The sequence below is a fragment of the Biomphalaria glabrata genome, chromosome 13, assembly GCF_947242115.1.
Source record: "Biomphalaria glabrata chromosome 13, xgBioGlab47.1, whole genome shotgun sequence".
NCBI classification, from domain to species: Eukaryota; Metazoa; Mollusca; class Gastropoda; family Planorbidae; genus Biomphalaria; species Biomphalaria glabrata.
This window is the reverse complement of record NC_074723.1, coordinates 6,785,001-6,803,122: the sequence shown is the minus strand read 5'-3', so window position 1 is coordinate 6,803,122 and position 18,122 is coordinate 6,785,001. Positions and strand designations below refer to the sequence as shown.

General features: G+C 38.2%; 1 protein-coding gene across 6 annotated transcripts in view; it reads left to right on the top strand.

Annotated features, from left to right (window-relative positions):
* LOC106050973 (tripartite motif-containing protein 2-like) overlaps positions 1-18,122 on the top strand; it is a 70,163-nt gene that overhangs the window by 33,902 nt on the left and 18,139 nt on the right. Inside the window, exon 1 of one of the 6 annotated variants that reach the window (XM_056007644.1) lies at positions 6,891-7,241. The exons of the other annotated variants lie outside the window; for them this stretch is intronic. The gene's annotated coding sequence lies outside the window, so the exon portion shown is untranslated. Of the gene's footprint in view, positions 1-6,890; positions 7,242-18,122 lie in introns of those variants that run through there. 6 annotated transcript variants of the gene reach the window in all.

The following is an 18,122-nucleotide window of genomic DNA, read 5'->3' as shown; positions in this document are numbered from 1 at the left end:
TGCACCATTTTGTTTAGTGAAGTAAAGAATATTTTCAGCATGTAAACAAAGAACAAACAAAAAATCTGATATAAATAGCAACACTCTAAACACTTGAAACGATGCTGAGAGTCATTTAATTTTTTTTTTTTTTTGCTGAAGTACTTAATGTTAACGCTTAGGTTTGGTTTGAATAGTAATACAGAAATTTAAAAATGAAATGTCGACAAATGGTTCCGAGGAAATTCGCATAGGTCCGAGTTTCCCAAACTTTCTCTGCAATGGAACACTTCGTGGAATAAAGTTTTTTTATTACTTATTTTGTTTTTATGTTGGATAGTTCCCTACTTTGTATAAATACAAATTGTAAAACTAATTATTTCTTTTTTTAAGTATATAAAATGTTTTGTGTGCTGTCGAGCCTCCTCTCTCTGCGCTTCGTTGCAATAGAAACTCACAGCTGACACAAAAGGTTTTACACCATTGAAGTAGAACTACAACCATTATCATCTCACTCAACTCCATGTTAGACTCAAGATCCTCCTCACTCTCCAAAGTCTTAGACAAAAACTTATTCGGTTGTGCACAACGCACCATTGTCTCCATGTCAGCAAAGAGCTGCTGGCTTCCCAGGCCTGTTGTACGGGGATTCGGCATGTATTTTAGGGGGGTGGGGGGGGAAGGCACCCGGTATATAAACTCAGTTCTTGGTTCCTGAGTCTCATTCCTTAAGAAGAATTAGATGCTATGTTATTATTGTCGGTCCCTCAGCTGGGGCACCACTTATGATCCGTCGACCGTCTTTCTTCATTTTTTGGTCTTTTGCCAGGATTAGAGTCTCATCCATTCCTTGGTGTTGTGTCCTCCCAGCGCTTCCGTTGTCTGCCTCTCCTTCTTTGCCCTGGTACCGTGACCTGGTAACGTTTTTTAAAATTAAAATGTGAGATTTTTGAACTTGCGCGCTCATTAGGTGAAAGGAAAAAAGAAAAGGTTAGCTGTATCTGGTTGTAGTGAACGTAAGCAGGCACTGACGTGGATGAGTAGTTTTGGTGTTATTCTATCATTTCATTGCTTTGGGTGTAGGGGAAACGTTTTGTCTTTCAATCTCTTCAATCTGTTGGTCTGGTTCACTTGAAACATTCTAGATCTAGTATATTTTATATGTTCAGGTTGTTATCAACTCGCTCTAGTCTGTTCTTAACACATAGAAATAAAAATATCAAATAATACAATGAGTTATTTGTTTCGTAAATAAGTTTTGACTTAGAGACAATGACGCGCCTGGTAAGAAATAGAAAAATGATTTAAGGGGGAATAGCGAAATATCAACCGACGTAAACAGAATACTTTTGGAAGGCTTAAGAGTTTTTTTAAGAACGTAGAGATAGAGCTTGACATTCGACAGTTCCCTTCGCTACTCTTTAACTTCTTGTTCGACATTCAGTATCAGCGTCGAATATATATATATATATATATATATATATATATAAATATTGCAATTTATAAACATTATTGGCTGAAGAGGTTCGCGTTGACTAAGGTAAAAAATAAAAGTCATAACCCTAACCGGAACCAACTGGTTATCATGAACATTTCTTGTTCTCTACATTCAACGCCATGTTCAAGTAATTCTAAATTAGAACTGCCGACAGTTTACTTACGGCTGCACTTTATAATTAGGTTATCCTCCTGGGATGAGCTCCAGATGCCTTTAAAAATCGCTGACGAACTAAGACAGGTGGAACAAACTGTTCCCAAACAACAGCCAGACACTTTGAGATTGCGCAAAGGCCAAAATGTTAGACAGCTCGACACGCGGGCTATGCTCGTATCGTTTAGTTTATGGGCTTGCAACTCCCATGCACAAAACTTTTGTTAGAATTGATAGAGTAAGGAACCACTTGATCCCCTGCCCTGATCCTGTAAAGTCTAAAGATTGCCGAGTGCACTGTCCTGGACTGACCCCACACCCCCTTCATGACCAAAGTCTTAGTTCTCTCGGTAATATTTAGTGGAGGCATCTGCTAACACGTAAACAATGTTCTAAAGCCCGCAGAGGCGGCAGGTGCTGGCCGGAAACGGTTTGGACTTTATGTCACTGGGATTACCACTCTCCCCCCCCTCCCCTCTTGCATTCCGTTTTTCTTTCCACCTTTTTACCCCCGTCTCGTTATTAAAGTACATCACTAAGGTGGAACTAAATCTTAGGGAAAAGAGTTTTGAAAGTAACATTCCCGTGCTTCTTAGCACCCGCCTGAGAGTGTGACCTGAAGACTGTGTTCTGGTTGAGGTTTATTTAGATAGAGATCTAGGGATACACACATCAACTAGAGTAAAGGTAAGAGTTAAATGGATGCAAACTGAACTTACTATTGGTTCATGGTTAGGAATGTTTATATATTAGCAAGTACGACGTTTTTATTGTTGAAATATATCCCGTCTGTTCGTATCACTCCATTTCAATCAGTTTCTGCCTATCCCTGGCATACTTCCAAGCTAAGATTTCGTGTAGCTGTCGAGTATATGTATTTCAGTCTTCTCCCTCATTAAATACTGACGAGCTAGACTTCTGGGCAGATTTCGTTTCTTATCTTTTTGAAGCTCGTTCAATACAAGCCCCTGTGGAGAATCACGTGATATCTGTATGCACACATAGATATATGTATGGACTGTAGAAGTACAATCATTCCAAAGAATAGTCTTTCACTATTCAAGCGATTCTTTTGGCTTGCTCTGTTCTTTCAGGCTATCAAATGGTCGTGTCAATATCTAGAGCAATGACTTTTACAGATGTGGTCATTGAAAGTTGGACTGACCGTGGTCACCATTCTGATCTCGCTATTCGTTGACCTTTCCCTCCTTTCCTCTTTTAGCCAGTGTTGCGCATGTGCATCTGTGTAGAACTTCAGAGAACTAACATCTGTGTAGGATTTCACAGAACTAACATCTGTGCAGGACTTCACAGAACTAACACCTGTGTGGGACTTCACAGAACTAACATCTGTGTGTAGGACTTCACAGAACTAACATCTGTGTAGGACTTCACAGAACTAACATCTGCGCAGGACTTCAGAGAACTAACATCTGTGTGGGACTTCACAGAACTAACATCTGTGTGTAGGACTTCACAGAACTAACATCTGTGTAGGACTTCACAGAACTAACTGCACATAAAATGTTACTTTACTAGATGGAGATGTGTGACTTTACACAATTTAGTCTCAAATAAGAACGAAGTATTCCTACAAGGGTCATAGAGTTCACTCGATAGAATAATACAGTAAAACTGCTATATTTTTTCTCTTTTAATTAAATTAATATTTAACTATACCAAAAGTAATTAGAAAATTCCTGCTTAGAGACTGACAGATACACAAAACTCACATTCAGATGACATGGTGTGTCGCAATTTTGCTCGACTCCCAGTAGAGTGCAGCAAGGTTTCGCAGGAATTTGGCTTGTCCTGTTGTCCTTATTTTGAGGACAATCAACAAGTTCTCTCCGGATCTCACACACACAGAAATAGTAGAGTCAAAATAGTTTTTAAAAAACAATCTGTTTGCATCATGGAAGTGAGAGGAGAGGACGGTGGGGCGGTAATGGCATGCCAATGTCCACTTGTCAGTTCCATTGAGACAACGAGGATCAATGTAGAAGCTGCAGCCTCTTTAAGCCGTCAGATAGTGACGTGGTACAGAGAAAACTGTCAGGCGGCTGGAAATAAATAAACGTCCTCTAGAATCTGGGTTGATGGGCTCCACCAAAAACCCGGTTAACAGTTCCAGGCAGTTACATTTGTCTAGCACGTGGCGTTAGCAGAGATTATGACATTAGCAGACTTTGGTGTCATGTAGTCCATCTAATCCCATGGTGCATACGTTTTCTTTTCAAATAGAAGTTTTTGATTTAATTAATGACCGGTGCAAGTATTTGAACGTTATATATGTGTTTACAACGTTGGTTAGACTTTACTTGCTGGCCGAACCAATGTCTCTCTATTCAGATTTTCTTCACGTACAGTTTCAACTTTAACTGACTGCTCAACGTTCTGACTTTAGAAAACACAATTTACGACGGAGACCTTTTCATTTTAATGAGAAAAAAATCAGATTACAGACACCAAAATGGTTCTATTGTATCTCACATTTATGGCTAAAGTACTTTCAAAGTAGTGTTTACTTTTCAGTAGGACACATTTTAACATCGGATTTCGTCATCATTTTATGCGTTGAGATGTTCAGTCTTACTGTTAGGGTTTAAATTCCTTGACGTTTCACAAACAGCAGCTAATCAGGTTACTTCCTTCCAGTCACGTGACGGGAAGGTATCCGATGGGAATAGACATGAACGTTTTGACTTGTCCGTCTCAGTAAAATTGTATTAGCTCAGAGATTTTTTTCTGGAGGAATCCCAGAGACGTGCTTCAAATGTAAAACCAACATTGAAAACTAAGAAATACAATGAGAGGTAATTTCTAATTAGAAATGAAGCCCACCAAGCGCCTCATTAGTCAAACTGAAGCGCCCAACACAATCTTAGAGCCTTAACATTAAGCTTGTGTTGAAATCTCTTCAAACCATGAGGAAGGGGGGGGGGCTGGTCATTCAACCAGTGACACACACTCTGCTCTGAGCTGATTAGCGGTTAATGCATTGACTGACTTTGTGGTTTATCAAGGGTCACATTTACCATTAGAGCCTTCTCGGCTTTCTAGTGTTTTTTTTCTCTCTTTACTATCGATTGTTTGCTATTGTTTGAGGGTATGAGATTGGTGACCGCAATTCTAAACCTAAACTAGTCTGCCGACCTAGTTTTTTTTTCTTCCGCTGAATGTTAGTTTGCAAGGGTGGTGGCGAATAGTTCTTGATTTTAAAAAATACTATTTAATATCCTCAAAAAATAAAAATGAGCAATAGTTTATTTTTTTAGGGTCATAGTTTGTATTTGAATGCGTGTGCATGATCAGATAATAGCTAGAATCTAGTAATAGACTTGGTGTTTGAGTTGTTTTTTTGATCTGAAAGAGATGTAATGTTAACTCTTTCTCTCCTAACTGACGATATAAGCGTTGATTTCACCAGAATCTGGGTAAATAATTACGGAGAGAAAGAGTTAACACATATTTCTGTTGAGACAAGTAGCACCAAATATTTGTGGTGGACAGAAATGTGACGCACACTGGTCCATTGTTTCTCTCGTTGTGTATAATCGCGGTTTTTGTTTTTTGTTTTTGCTCCTTTATGCAGGCCCTTAGGATGTGTGTTGTATTTCTCTGATGTCTCTAAGTGCGCGTGCACCTTTCCATCCATGTTATCGTTCTATCGGCTGCCTTCATATCTCATGTTAATCTTACAAGATTTCCGTTCCATGAAACGTTTCAGGGACACAAATCAGCCATTTCTGTTGGTATTAGTTTCCAATGACGCGGAAATAAAACGAAGGGAGGGATTTTGAATTCAAGCAAGATTAAATCTAGCAAATTCAGTTGACAATTATTGGAATTTTAAAAAAAATTGGAGACAAATCCCGAAATTGCAAGCTTTTGGGTGTATCCGGTGGATAGAAAACGGAAGTGCGAACATTTTTTAAAACGATTGTAATCATTTGAATGCACTTATTCTAGCACTGTCAAGCCAAATAAATGAAATCTTTAAAAGAGACCAGATTACTGTCTAGAACATTTAGTAGGAAATTCTCTAATTGAGAAGCGTAACTTTCTATCCAGAGATTAATTGCATACAATGAATTCAAAAACTATATTTGTTATATATTTTTTGTGAGCCTCTTTTGTTTATATTTTCAAAGCGAAACAATTCCATGGACATCCATTTTTTTTCTGTTCTATTTCTTAAGTCTCGACTTTTAAAATCTCTGTTCTCATAACCCTCTCCTTTCACACATTGACGAGCTTCTTTCTTTTTCTCTTCTTTCTATGTCTCTTTCTTTCTTCTCTTTTCTCTCTTTTCGCTCTCTTTTCTCTCTTCTCCCTCTCTCTCTCTTTCTTCTTTTCTATTTCTTCTCTTCTTTCTCTTCAGTCCCATCTTCTCTCTCTCATGTCCTCTTTTCTCTCTCTCTCTCTCTATCTCTCCGTTCTCTCGTGATATTAAGACAAACATATTTGTTCAATTTCGATTACATCTCGATCGATCGATTGTTCCATAGTTGAACCCCCCTCCTTTTTTTTTTTTGGGTTGGTAGCCTATGTGCTGACGCACGTGATGTTCTGTCTTTACCCTGCTGACTCTAGGCTGCTGCTGCGTGGGATGGAAACACAAATGAAACGGCTCCCATAGAACTAGACATTGGAGCTAATAGCTAGATGACATAATTGTTACGTAGTTTATCAATCCAATGGAAGTTGTACCTCAATTGATTATAGTGTAGGCTTGGGGGAAACGAATGCAGTTTAGGGGGGAAAAAAAAGCTAAAAATATATGTCAAATTGTTGACTGTGTCATTGCTTGTCATTCTATGGATGTCTTTTGAAGCTGAATCAGGAAGTCATTTTTTTAGCTGAGATACGTAATACAAGTAGATGTAACTTTGAAATTCATTTAGCTTTGATTGAATACATTATACAAGTAGATGTAACTTTGAAATTCGTTTAGATTTGATTAAAGTATTTGAGGTCAACTTTTTTTTTTAAATCACAATGTTGACCTGGGTGTATAGAGACAAATATAAATAGCATCAGACTGTCACAGTTTAAGAATGACCAAAGAACTGTTTATGAAGTCAGACATAACATTCCCTGGTAGGACATACCGTTTATCTATTGATTTAGTCACCAAGTATCAGAAGTCCCGCATGGGGAGATACACTGTTCGGCTGTTTAGGTGGTTCATTCATTGTTTTACACTTAAACAGATTACGGAGAGATTTCCCCCCTCCCCTCTCGGTGCTTAAGACTCTGACGTCAGCGCGCGGTAGCGTGGCTTTCATAGAACCTCTTCTCTCTCCCGAGTTCATTAATGAGCCCACGGAACTATCGAACTGATTCAGAAGCAGATGACTTGAAAATCGCCTGACTTGAAGAGAGCAGGACGCGGCCTCTGGGGGTAGGTAGAGGCGAGGAGCTCTGGATCAGTTGAGCTCTTGATCTCCGAGCAGGTTTTGCATTGAAAACAACGGACACCTCGTCGACATTTGTTGTGGTCACGTGCTGTAACTACAAGCAATTGCTTTGGGTCCGATCGTCCCACTTCATTAGCGGATAGGCAACGACCCTGGATAATGGTGGGACCAGTCCGAGCTCTGATAGTGTGAGTACATTCTTAGTGTTCTGTACAAGAGACAGGTATTGTGGTCAATGTTCAGAGTGTGAGTATTCTTAGTGTTCTGTACAAGAGACAGGTATTGTGGTCAATGTTCAGAGTGTGAGTATTCTTAGTGTTCTGTACAAGACACAGGTATTGTGGTCAATGTTCAGAGTGTGAGTATTCTTAGTGTTCTGTACAAGACACAGGTATTGTGGTCAATGTTCAGAGTGTGAGTATTCTTAGTGTTCTGTACAAGACACAGGTATTGTGGTCAATGTTCAGAGTGTGAGTACATTCTTAGTGTTCTGTACAAGACACAGGTATTGTGGTCAATGTTCAGAGTGTGAGTATTCTTATTGTTCTGTAGAAGAGACAGGTATTGTGGTCAATGTTCAGAGTGTGAGTATTCTTATTGTTCTGTAGAAGAGACAGGTATTGTGGCCAATGTTCAGAGTGTGGTTTCATTCTCATGGCTATTGAAGAGAGACATTACCGTTAGGGTACAAAGCTGAGTGTATACGAACACTTCAGTGTTAATAGCAAGCAACAACCCTAAAGTAGTGTGGTCAGTGTAAAATCCTCCATCACAAACTTGCTACCATTGATTTCCAGAACTTACATTTTTTTTTCTTTTCCTTCACAATTAGGATTCGAACCAGCCAACTACATTGTCGGGGTGACAAAAAAAAAAAACAACTCACAAAAATAAAATAAATAAACAAACTAGAATTATGATCTTATTTGTATATCATATTTCTTTGACTATTGTCGAATTTAAAAGTTTTCATACGTTTTGCTATATTGCTACATAGATCTATAATGGATGAATAGATGAAATAGAAAATGAGTCTATTGAAACATTTTTTTTTTAGCAGATTTATAACATACCATGAGATAGGCGTACCCAGAAAAAAAAACACAGAAAAAAAAGGGGGTGTGAAAGGGGTGCAAAGAGGATGGTGGGGGTGTTAAAGCCACCAATAATGATGGCATTGTCTCCTTTTACTTGTTGACTGATAATCCTGTCTCTTCTACTCACTGCTAGTCCAAGCTGCACATTATTTCACGTTCACAGGTGGAGACAAGAAAATCATTGTTTTAAAAAGACTGAACAAAAAACAACAACAGAGCTTATATTAAGTGTTATTGTATCCATTCGTTTGGATCAGTCATGTACATAGTTGACTTAGACATAATAATTATGTGCGATTAGAAATATTTTGACCAATAGTTTTTCTTTTTAGCTTTGTCGATGCGCTTTGAACTTGTCTGGACCATTGTGAATAGGGGGAGGGAAGAAGGGGGGGGTATCTTGGTGAATGTTTACATGATCGTTGTTGTTTTTTTTTACTGCATTAAAAAAAAGTTTCCTCGGGGCTCGAGAGTCCTCAGGGGGACTAATTCAACTTATACCACTACATCTGTCATGTACGATTTCTTTCCCTTGTTCAAGATGCCAGATAAAAGATTAATTGCCAATAATGAATTAACTAAATGGTTATTTTTTTTTAAAACATTCATTGATTGATTCTTGTGTTGTTAGGTAAAAGGAAATAGTGCTTAAACCGAGATTGGGTGTGGGAGGAATAGCGTGTATAAACTTTCTAACCATACAGACAGACAGAGCGAGTTGATATAAGCTTTGTTTAAAAAAAAAAACATCTCCTTCTTGGTAGAGTTGTGAACATGTTACAAGTGCAGATCTAAAGAACAAAAAGTTTCTCCAGTTTTCTCCTAAGTCAATTCAACAGAAATTTTTATTTCAAACAAATACTTTGTCCTATACATATTGAATAGTCAGCCATTGATACAAATTGTTTTGAGTTTCCCCAACTCTTCTGCCGATTACCCCCCCCCCCCCCCCCCCCACGCCCCCGATATGTCTTTCAGAATAGAAATGTTGCTGCTATTTTGTTATTATCTCCATAGACCTAAAACAAAGCCTGGTGTAAAACTATCTTCAGATATTAGGGCACGTCCGACTGTCTGCAAGTTCGTACAACTAGAGTTATTTATATCTCGCCTCGGTAATGGCACCTGACGTCTTTGTAATGGCTTTATTATGGTTCAGCGACCATCTTGGCCACACATTAGAACACGGCGTGACACCGCGCTTGTCACTTGTCACAATGGCGTATATAAAAGCCGCATTGTATTCCCAAGTAGTTAAGATTAGATCTAATTGCTACTTAGGTCTTCATTAAAAGACTGAATATAACACGGGCATTTGAACACCTCATTAGTTAGTACCATAGGCTTATATATACTAGATCTAGACTGGACATGGAGATTTTTTAACACTACAAAAAATGTCGTGAAATTTTTTTAGAAAGTTGGATCAAGGCGTTGTTTTGTAGAGTAGTTATAAGAAGTAAAGTTGTTGTTTTTTTTTTTTCAACCCTAACCTATGTAACATATAATTTAATTTTTAGATCTAGATCTAGTAATTAAACATTAAAAATAAGAGTACTCTCGTCTCATAATTATTATTTTGCAATTTTTAGATACATAATCTAGAAAGATCTAGGTAATCAATCTATTTAAATGTACATAAGATGATTTAAATCAACATGAATTATTTCCATCTAGGATTTTTGAAACTTTATCTCAATGGAAACAAACAGGAAATGGCTTTGTTTCGTATATTTGCGTTAATATCCGAGAAATGATTTTGTATTATTTCTAAACTTTGAAAACTAAAGATCATTACTTTTCTAAGACAGTAAAGATTGGTTGGGGTGACTCCCCTTAGAGCCCGAAAAAGAGTTTACGTACATAAAAATTTATATATGTTATAGGTCTGTGAATCGATCAATTGCGGATAAGAATTTATTTCCTGTTTCCAGTCTAGATATAATATATAAGTCTATGGTTAGTACTTATTGTAAGGCACAGTAACTCTAAGTTGATTTTGAGATGAATGGGAAATGTCATAATTAAAACAATAACATTTGTTCAAAGTTTGTGTCTGTGTGTGAGTGTGATTTTGATAACTTTTCTTATCGTATAATATCGTATTAGGAAGTTTCAGATTTCTACGAGAATTTGCATCTACACCCTGTTTATATTTATATATATTAAAATTTAGTTTTTGTTGTGGCTATATTTGTATGAGGAAAAAAAGTTCAATACTTTTAATTGAAATCCTTTATTTGATCCATTGGCATCTATACCTAGGATCTGAGGGTGTGACATTGAATGTAAGACAACTTGGTTCAAAGTATCTCAATTGAATTACACTCTAAAGAGTTGAAGATAGAGACCTGTCTTCCTCTTCCGTCTGTAGTATAAGCCAAATAGGTGTAGGATTAAATTGTCGATTACATCCTCGTTTTCCTTTCGTATGCAGTTCACCATTTCACGGGAATGTGCTTGTATGGGATCAATAGTTTAGATAGGGCCACAGGGTTATTTGTTGAGTTGGTTAGTGTCCATAGTTTAGATAGGGCAACAGAGTTACTTGTTGAGTTGGTTAGTGTCTTTTGTCTTACTTGCATGAGCTCAATAGTTTAAATAGGGCCACAGAGTTACTTGTTGAGTTGGTTAGTGTCCTTTGCCTTACTTGTATGAGCTCAATAGTTTAAATAGGGCCACAGAGTTACTTGTTGAGTTGGTTAGTGTCCATAGTTTAGATAGGGCAACAGAGTTACTTGTTGAGTTGGTTATTGTCCTTTGTCTTACTTGTATGAGCTCAATTGTTTAGATAGGGCCACAGAGTTACTTGTTGAGTTGGTTAGTGTCCTTTGTCTTACTTGTATGAGCTCCAATAGATTAGATAGGGCCAGAGAGTTTCTATCGAGTTGGTTAGTGTCCTTTGTCTTACTTGTATGAGCTCAATGGTTTAGATAGGGCAACAGAGTTACTTGTTGAGTTGGTTAGTGTCCTTTGTCTTACTTGTATGAGCTCAATACTTTAGATAGGGTCAGTGAGTTACTTTTTGTGTTGGTTAGTGTCCTTTGCCTTACTTGTATGAGCTCAATAGTTTAGATAGGGCCACAGAGTTACTTGTTGAGTTGGTTAGTGTCCTTTGTCTTACTTGTATGAGCTCCAATAGTTTAGATAGGGTCAGTGAGTTACTTTTTGTGTTGGTTAGTGTCCTTTGTCTTACTTGTATGAGCTCAATAGTTTAGATAGGGCAACAGAGTTACTTGTTGAGTTGGTTAGTGTCCTTTGTCTTACTTGTATGAGCTCAATAGTTTAGATAGGGCAACAGAGTTACTTGTTGAGTTGGTTAGTGTCCTTTGTCTTACTTGTATGAGCTCAATAGTTTAGATAGGGTCAGTGAGTTACTTGTTGAGTTGGTTAGTGTCCTTTGTCTTACTTGTATGAGCTCAATAGTTTAGATAGGGCAACAGAGTTACTTGTTGAGTTGGTTAGTGTCCTTTGTCTTACTTGTATGAGCTCAATAGTTTAGATAGGGCAACAGAGTTACTTGTTGAGTTGGTTAGTGTCCTTTGTCTTACTTGTATGAGCTCAATAGTTTAGATAGGGCCACAGAGTTACTTGTTGAGTTGGTTAGTGTCCTTTGTCTTACTTGTATGAGCTCAATAGTTTAGATAGGGCAACAGAGTTACTTGTTGAGTTGGTTAGTGTCCTTTGTCTTACTTGTATGAGCTCAATAGTTTAGATAGGGCAACAGAGTTACTTGTTGAGTTGGTTAGTGTCCTTTGTCTTACTTGTATGAGCTCAATAGTTTAGATAGGGTCAGTGAGTTACTTTTTGAGTTGGTTAGTGTCCTTTGTCTTACTTGTATGAGCTCAATAGTTTAGATAGGGTCAGTGAGTTACTTTTTGTGTTGGTTAGTGTCCTTTGTCTTACTTGTATGAGCTCAATAGTTTAGATAGGGCCAGAGAGTTACTTGTTGAGTTGGTTAGTGTCCTTTGCCTTACTTGTATGAGCTCAATAGTTTAGATAGGGTCAGTGAGTTACTTTTTGTGTTGGGTAGTGTCCTTTGTCTTACTTGTATGAGCTCAATAGTTTAGATAGGGCCAGAGAGTTACTTTTTGTGTTGGGTAGTGTCCTTTGTCTTACTTGTATGAGCTCCAATAGTTTAGATAGGGCCAGTGAGTTACTTTTTGAGTTGGTTAGTGTCCTTTAACTTAACACTGTTTGACTTCTTCCCAGTGTCAAATGAAACAACTGTTGGAATGTATTGATTAACAAACTCACGAAGGAACCCATTGTTTCCTGCAAAGGTTTTAGTTAGTGGCAGTGGACTGACCGGGGGCAGTCAAGACAATCTTCTGTGCACATAGTTTGTTGTGTCTTCTTGACATTGATCAGTTTCTCAGTTCCAGACACTGAAATCGATTTTTTGTTGTAGAGAAAAAAAACAAATCTTCAATACCATAGAGACAAAAAGCTGTTTACTTGTATTGATAGGATCTGAGTTTCAGGTAGCAGATTCAATGCCATATCTCTCTCTCTCTCTCTCTCTATCTATCTATCTATCTATCTATCTATCTATCTATCTATCTATCTATCTATCTATCTATCTATCTATCTATCTTTGTCATTCTTTCTGGTAATAAAATTTCCCCCCACAAGTTGGCTCACAAGACGTGTTGTTTCAGAGCGTACTGAGTTCAAGAAACGAGCTTGCTCAGTGTAGACCTGCCCACAATTATCTAACACGGTGCCCTCGTGGCAAAGGCCAGGATACAAAGCGATGTCACCGAATGAAGCGAGGGGGCTCGATCAACTCACAACAAACATGACATTCAATGTCTCATTCAAATCGAATCCCTTGGTGTCATGAGATAGCAGCTCGCTTTATATCCAACTCTCGCAAGTCAAAGCATTTGAATAAGTTTATGTCTTGAGCCAGGGCTAGTGTGAGACTGAGTGATTTGTAATGTGACCTGTCTTAAAGTGGTCAAGCCTTTGATTAGTCCACTGCCTTACACCAGCTCAAATATTAATGCAGCTAGGGCTAATTATTTTATTTCGTTCACATTGATCGCCATTTCCTTTATCACCTAAATAATTGAGTTTGATGGATCATTTCCAAGGCATTGATCCGGTGCGCTTATGACGTCAGTGGTCCAGAAATCTCCCCACTCCACCTTGCGTTCCCACCACCTTCACAATATATTCTTGTTTCTTCCAGTTTCTTGCCGTTCTATTGAATCATGGGATCGATCGCCAGTTGGTGTTTGATGCAGTTGTCTGGTTATGGTGATAAACTATTGGTCTCCTCAACATATCACTTCATGTTGGATACAGTTGTCTGGTTATGGTGATAAACTATTGGTCTCCTCAACATATCACTTCATGTTGGATACAGTTGTCTGGTTATGGTGATAAACTATTGGTCTCCTCAACATATCACTTCATGTTGGATACAGTTGTCTGGTTATGGTGATAAACTAATGGACTATGCTGAACTTATCTCTACTAAATTCCAAATGGTTTGCCAGTTTCGTTTGCTAGATGTGGCCAATTTACTTGTTTTTTTTTGGTTCGCTTGGGGTCTCAGTGTGGCCAGAGAAGTCCGTTAATTGATACCCCTTAGCGCTGTTTAAAAATTGATGGGGGATGTAAAAAGCGTCGTACTGTGTGGGTTGGTATTGACAGAGGGAGAGAGAAAGAGAGAGTTTTATCGGCAAACTTGACGCACACCAATCTATACAACGATCGAATGTTCATGATATCAATAAAATCTGTAATGTCAGAAATGCATATGAATATCTATCGTAAATAAAAGTCACGTTAAAGTCTGTTTATTTTTTAGTCTATTTCCATATGTGGGTCTAGATTTCCTAGAGAGTCATGAATACATGTTGCCATTCAATGTTTTCCCAGCGACGTTTGTGTGTGTGTGTGTGTGTGTGTCGGTAAAGAGGTGAACTCAATGTGATGATTTGGTTGCCATGGGAAATGAACTGAGAAATCAGCCACGTCACTGCGGCACAATGTTGCCCTGCGTTTTCCGTATTGCCGCAGCGACCTTTTTCGTATTGGGTACAAACATTTGTAACTCATTCAGATAGGCTGCCCTTGTGGTTGACCCAGTTTGACTACGAGAGGCTGATTGGTTCTGTTGGCACGAGGAAAGAAGAGACCTACTTTACGTTCTGTTACTTTTTACTTTGATTCTGGTGCTTTGGCTGGAAATGTTTATATTTTCTCCAGGACTAAATTTTTTAAAGGTGTATTGGATGTATGCAGCAATATTCTTTTTGTCATTTGTTATTCTGTGCTCAGTGAAGAAGTTAGATACCTGATTATTCAGTGTAATGGTTACTAATGATTGTGATATCTTAAGGATATATAATTATAGATGATGTAGATTTGTGTAGATATTGTTACATCTTGGTGTAGTTCTGGGTGTATTTGTGGATTATGTCGAGACATAGAATTCCTAGGTCCTAGTTTCAATAGCTTTTGAGTGGTGGTTACATGTCGCTGTAATAATAGGCTTCACCGTTCGAAGGATGGTGTTGATGTAGTGATACATTCTGAAATGTGTGTGTACGTGTGTGTGTGTGTGTGTGGAGGGGGTGAAGAGTTGATTACATTGATAATTGTGATGCTTGTTAATTTTGTTTCGTGAACTTACAGGCCTGGTGCTGTGGTGAGATACGGTTTGATCTAAAATGACTACCTTTCTGTTATACTGAACAGTATCTGTTATGTGTCTACACATGTGTTTGAGTATAGAGCAATCACCTTCTCAAAAAGTCAAGAATGAGCAATGGACTGTAGAAATAAGTGCTTAGGGAAATAAGGTTAACGAAAGCAGAGAGAGAAAATGAGAGAGAGAGATGTTTTCTAGTTTAAGGTCTAAACATCTGTCATGGGAGATGATTGCTAGTTGCCAACCCCAGGAGCAATCCATCCCACTGGGAGTTGCGTCATAGGCAACCTGTTGCCAGGCTCCGTCACAGCTTTCGTTTTGATTTCCCCTTCATGTCCGTCACGTTACTGTATTCGAACTTAGCGTTCCAGTGGCCGTCACTTTGTACATTGAAACTTAGGCTAATAGTTTATTTTTACCTCAATCATTAGTCGTTATTGAATGCATTCCCCTAGATCAAACATTTTGTTTGTACAAGATTGATTTATTTCGAACAAGGTTTTTTCTTTCTATTTCTAATACATTAGCCTTTATTGACTTCATGGATTTTGATAACAAGTATTTTTTGATTGATGTAAACTGGCTGGGGTGATGTTTATTTATATCAAATAGTGATAGTTTAACGTAGTACGTGCTGGGAAAAGGAGCTTGCTTATAACTGTACTCTACTTGAACTGCATTAGCCAATAGCAACAGCGTGTCTCAAACCATTATTTCCCCCACGTACCCCGGAAGTAGACTTTTGTCCAAGGACCGCTGCCACGCCCATAAAACACGCAAAGACACATCTCCCTTCTGGAGAAAGTGGTCCGCTAATAAGGAACTTAGTTTTGCTCAATTTCAACCTGTCTGCCGAGTACTCTTAGTGCGCGTAACTCAGTTGAATTAGTGGTTATGGCATAGATAATTGATGTATTGGCAGTGTAACTTTGGAAGATTGGTGATGATGACATAGATAATTGATGTATTGGCAGCGTAACTTTGGAAGATTGGTGGTGATGACATAGATAATTGATATATTGGCAGCGTAACTTTGGAAGATTGGTGGTGATGGCATAGATAATTGATGTATTGGCAGCGTAACTTTGGAAGATTGGTGGTGATGACATAGATAATTGATGTATTGGCAGCGTAACTTTGGAAGATTGGTGGTGATGACATAGATAATTGATGTATTGGCAGCGTAACTTTGGAAGATTGGTGGTGATGACATAGATAATTGATGTATTGGCAGCGTAACTTTGGAAGATTGGTGGTGATGACATAGATAATTGATGTATTGGCAGCGTAACTTTGGAAGATTGGTGGTGATGGCATAGATAATTGATGTATTGGCAGCGTAACTTTGGAAGATTGGTGGTGATGACATAGATAATTGATGTATTGGCAGCGTAACTTTGGAAGATTGGTGGTGATGACATAGATAATTGATGTATTGGCAGCGTAACTTTGGAAGATTGGTGGTGATGACATAGATAATTGATGTATTGGCAGCGTAACTTTGGAAGATTGGTGGTGATGACATAGATAATTGATGTATTGGCAGCGTAACTTTGGAAGATTGGTGGTGATGACATAGATAATTGATGTATTGGCAGCGTAACTTTGGAAGATTGGTGGTGATGACATAGATAATTGATGTATTGGCAGCGTAACTTTGGAAGATTGGTGGTGATGACATAGATAATTGATGTATTGGCAGCGTAACTTTGGAAGATTGGTGGTGATGACATAGATAATTGATGTATTGGCAGCGTAACTTTGGAAGATTGGTGGTGATGACATAGATAATTGATGTATTGGCAGCGTAACTTTGGAAGATTGGTGGTGATGACATAGATAATTGATGTATTGGCAGCGTAACTTTGGAAGATTGGTGGTGATGACATAGATAATTGATGTATTGGCAGCGTAACTTTGGAAGATTGGTGGTGATGACATAGATAATTGATGTATTGGCAGCGTAACTTTGGAAGATTGGTGGTGATGACATAGATAATTGATGTATTGGCAGCGTAACTTTGGAAGATTGGTGGTGATGACATAGATAATTGATGTATTGGCAGCGTAACTTTGGAAGATTGGTGGTGATGACATAGATAATTGATGTATTGGCAGCGTAACTTTGGAAGATTGGTGGTGATGACATAGATAATTGATGTATTGGCAGCGTAACTTTGGAAGATTGGTGGTGATGACATAGATAATTGATGTATTGGCAGCGTAACTTTGGAAGATTGGTGGTGATGACATAGATAATTGATGTATTGGCAGCGTAACTTTGGAAGATTGGTGGTGATGACATAGATAATTGATGTATTGGCAGCGTAACTTTGGAAGATTGGTGGTGATGGCATAGATAATTGATGTATTGGCAGCGTAACTTTGGAAGATTGGTGGTGATGACATAGATAATTGATGTATTGGCAGCGTAATTTTGGAAGATTGGTGGTGATGACATAGATAATTGATGTATTGGCAGCGTAACTTTGGAAGATTGGTGGTGATGACATAGATAATTGATGTATTGGCAGCGTAACTTTGGAAGATTGGTGGTGATGACATAGATAATTGATGTATTGGCAGCGTAACTTTGGAAGATTGGTGGTGATGACATAGATAATTGATGTATTGGCAGCGTAACTTTGGAAGATTGGTGGTGATGACATAGATAATTGATGTATTGGCAGCGTAACTTTGGAAGATTGGTGGTGATGACATAGATAATTGATGTATTGGCAGCGTAACTTTGGAAGATTGGTGGTGATGACATAGATAATTGATGTATTGGCAGCGTAACTTTGGAAGATTGGTGGTGATGACATAGATAATTGATGTATTGGCAGCGTAATTTTGGAAGATTGGTGGTGATGACATAGATAATTGATGTATTGGCAGCGTAACTTTGGAAGATTGGTGGTGATGACATAGATAATTGATGTATTGGCAGCGTAACTTTGGAAGATTGGTGGTGATGACATAGATAATTGATGTATTGGCAGCGTAACTTTGGAAGATTGGTGGTGATGACATAGATAATTGATGTATTGGCAGCGTAACTTTGGAAGATTGGTGGTGATGACATAGATAATTGATGTATTGGCAGCGTAACTTTGGAAGATTGGTGGTGATGACATAGATAATTGATGTATTGGCAGCGTAACTTTGGAAGATTGGTGGTGATGACATAGATAATTGATGTATTGGCAGCGTAACTTTGGAAGATTGGTGGTGATGACATAGATAATTGATGTATTGGCAGCGTAACTTTGGAAGATTGGTGGTGATGACATAGATAATTGATG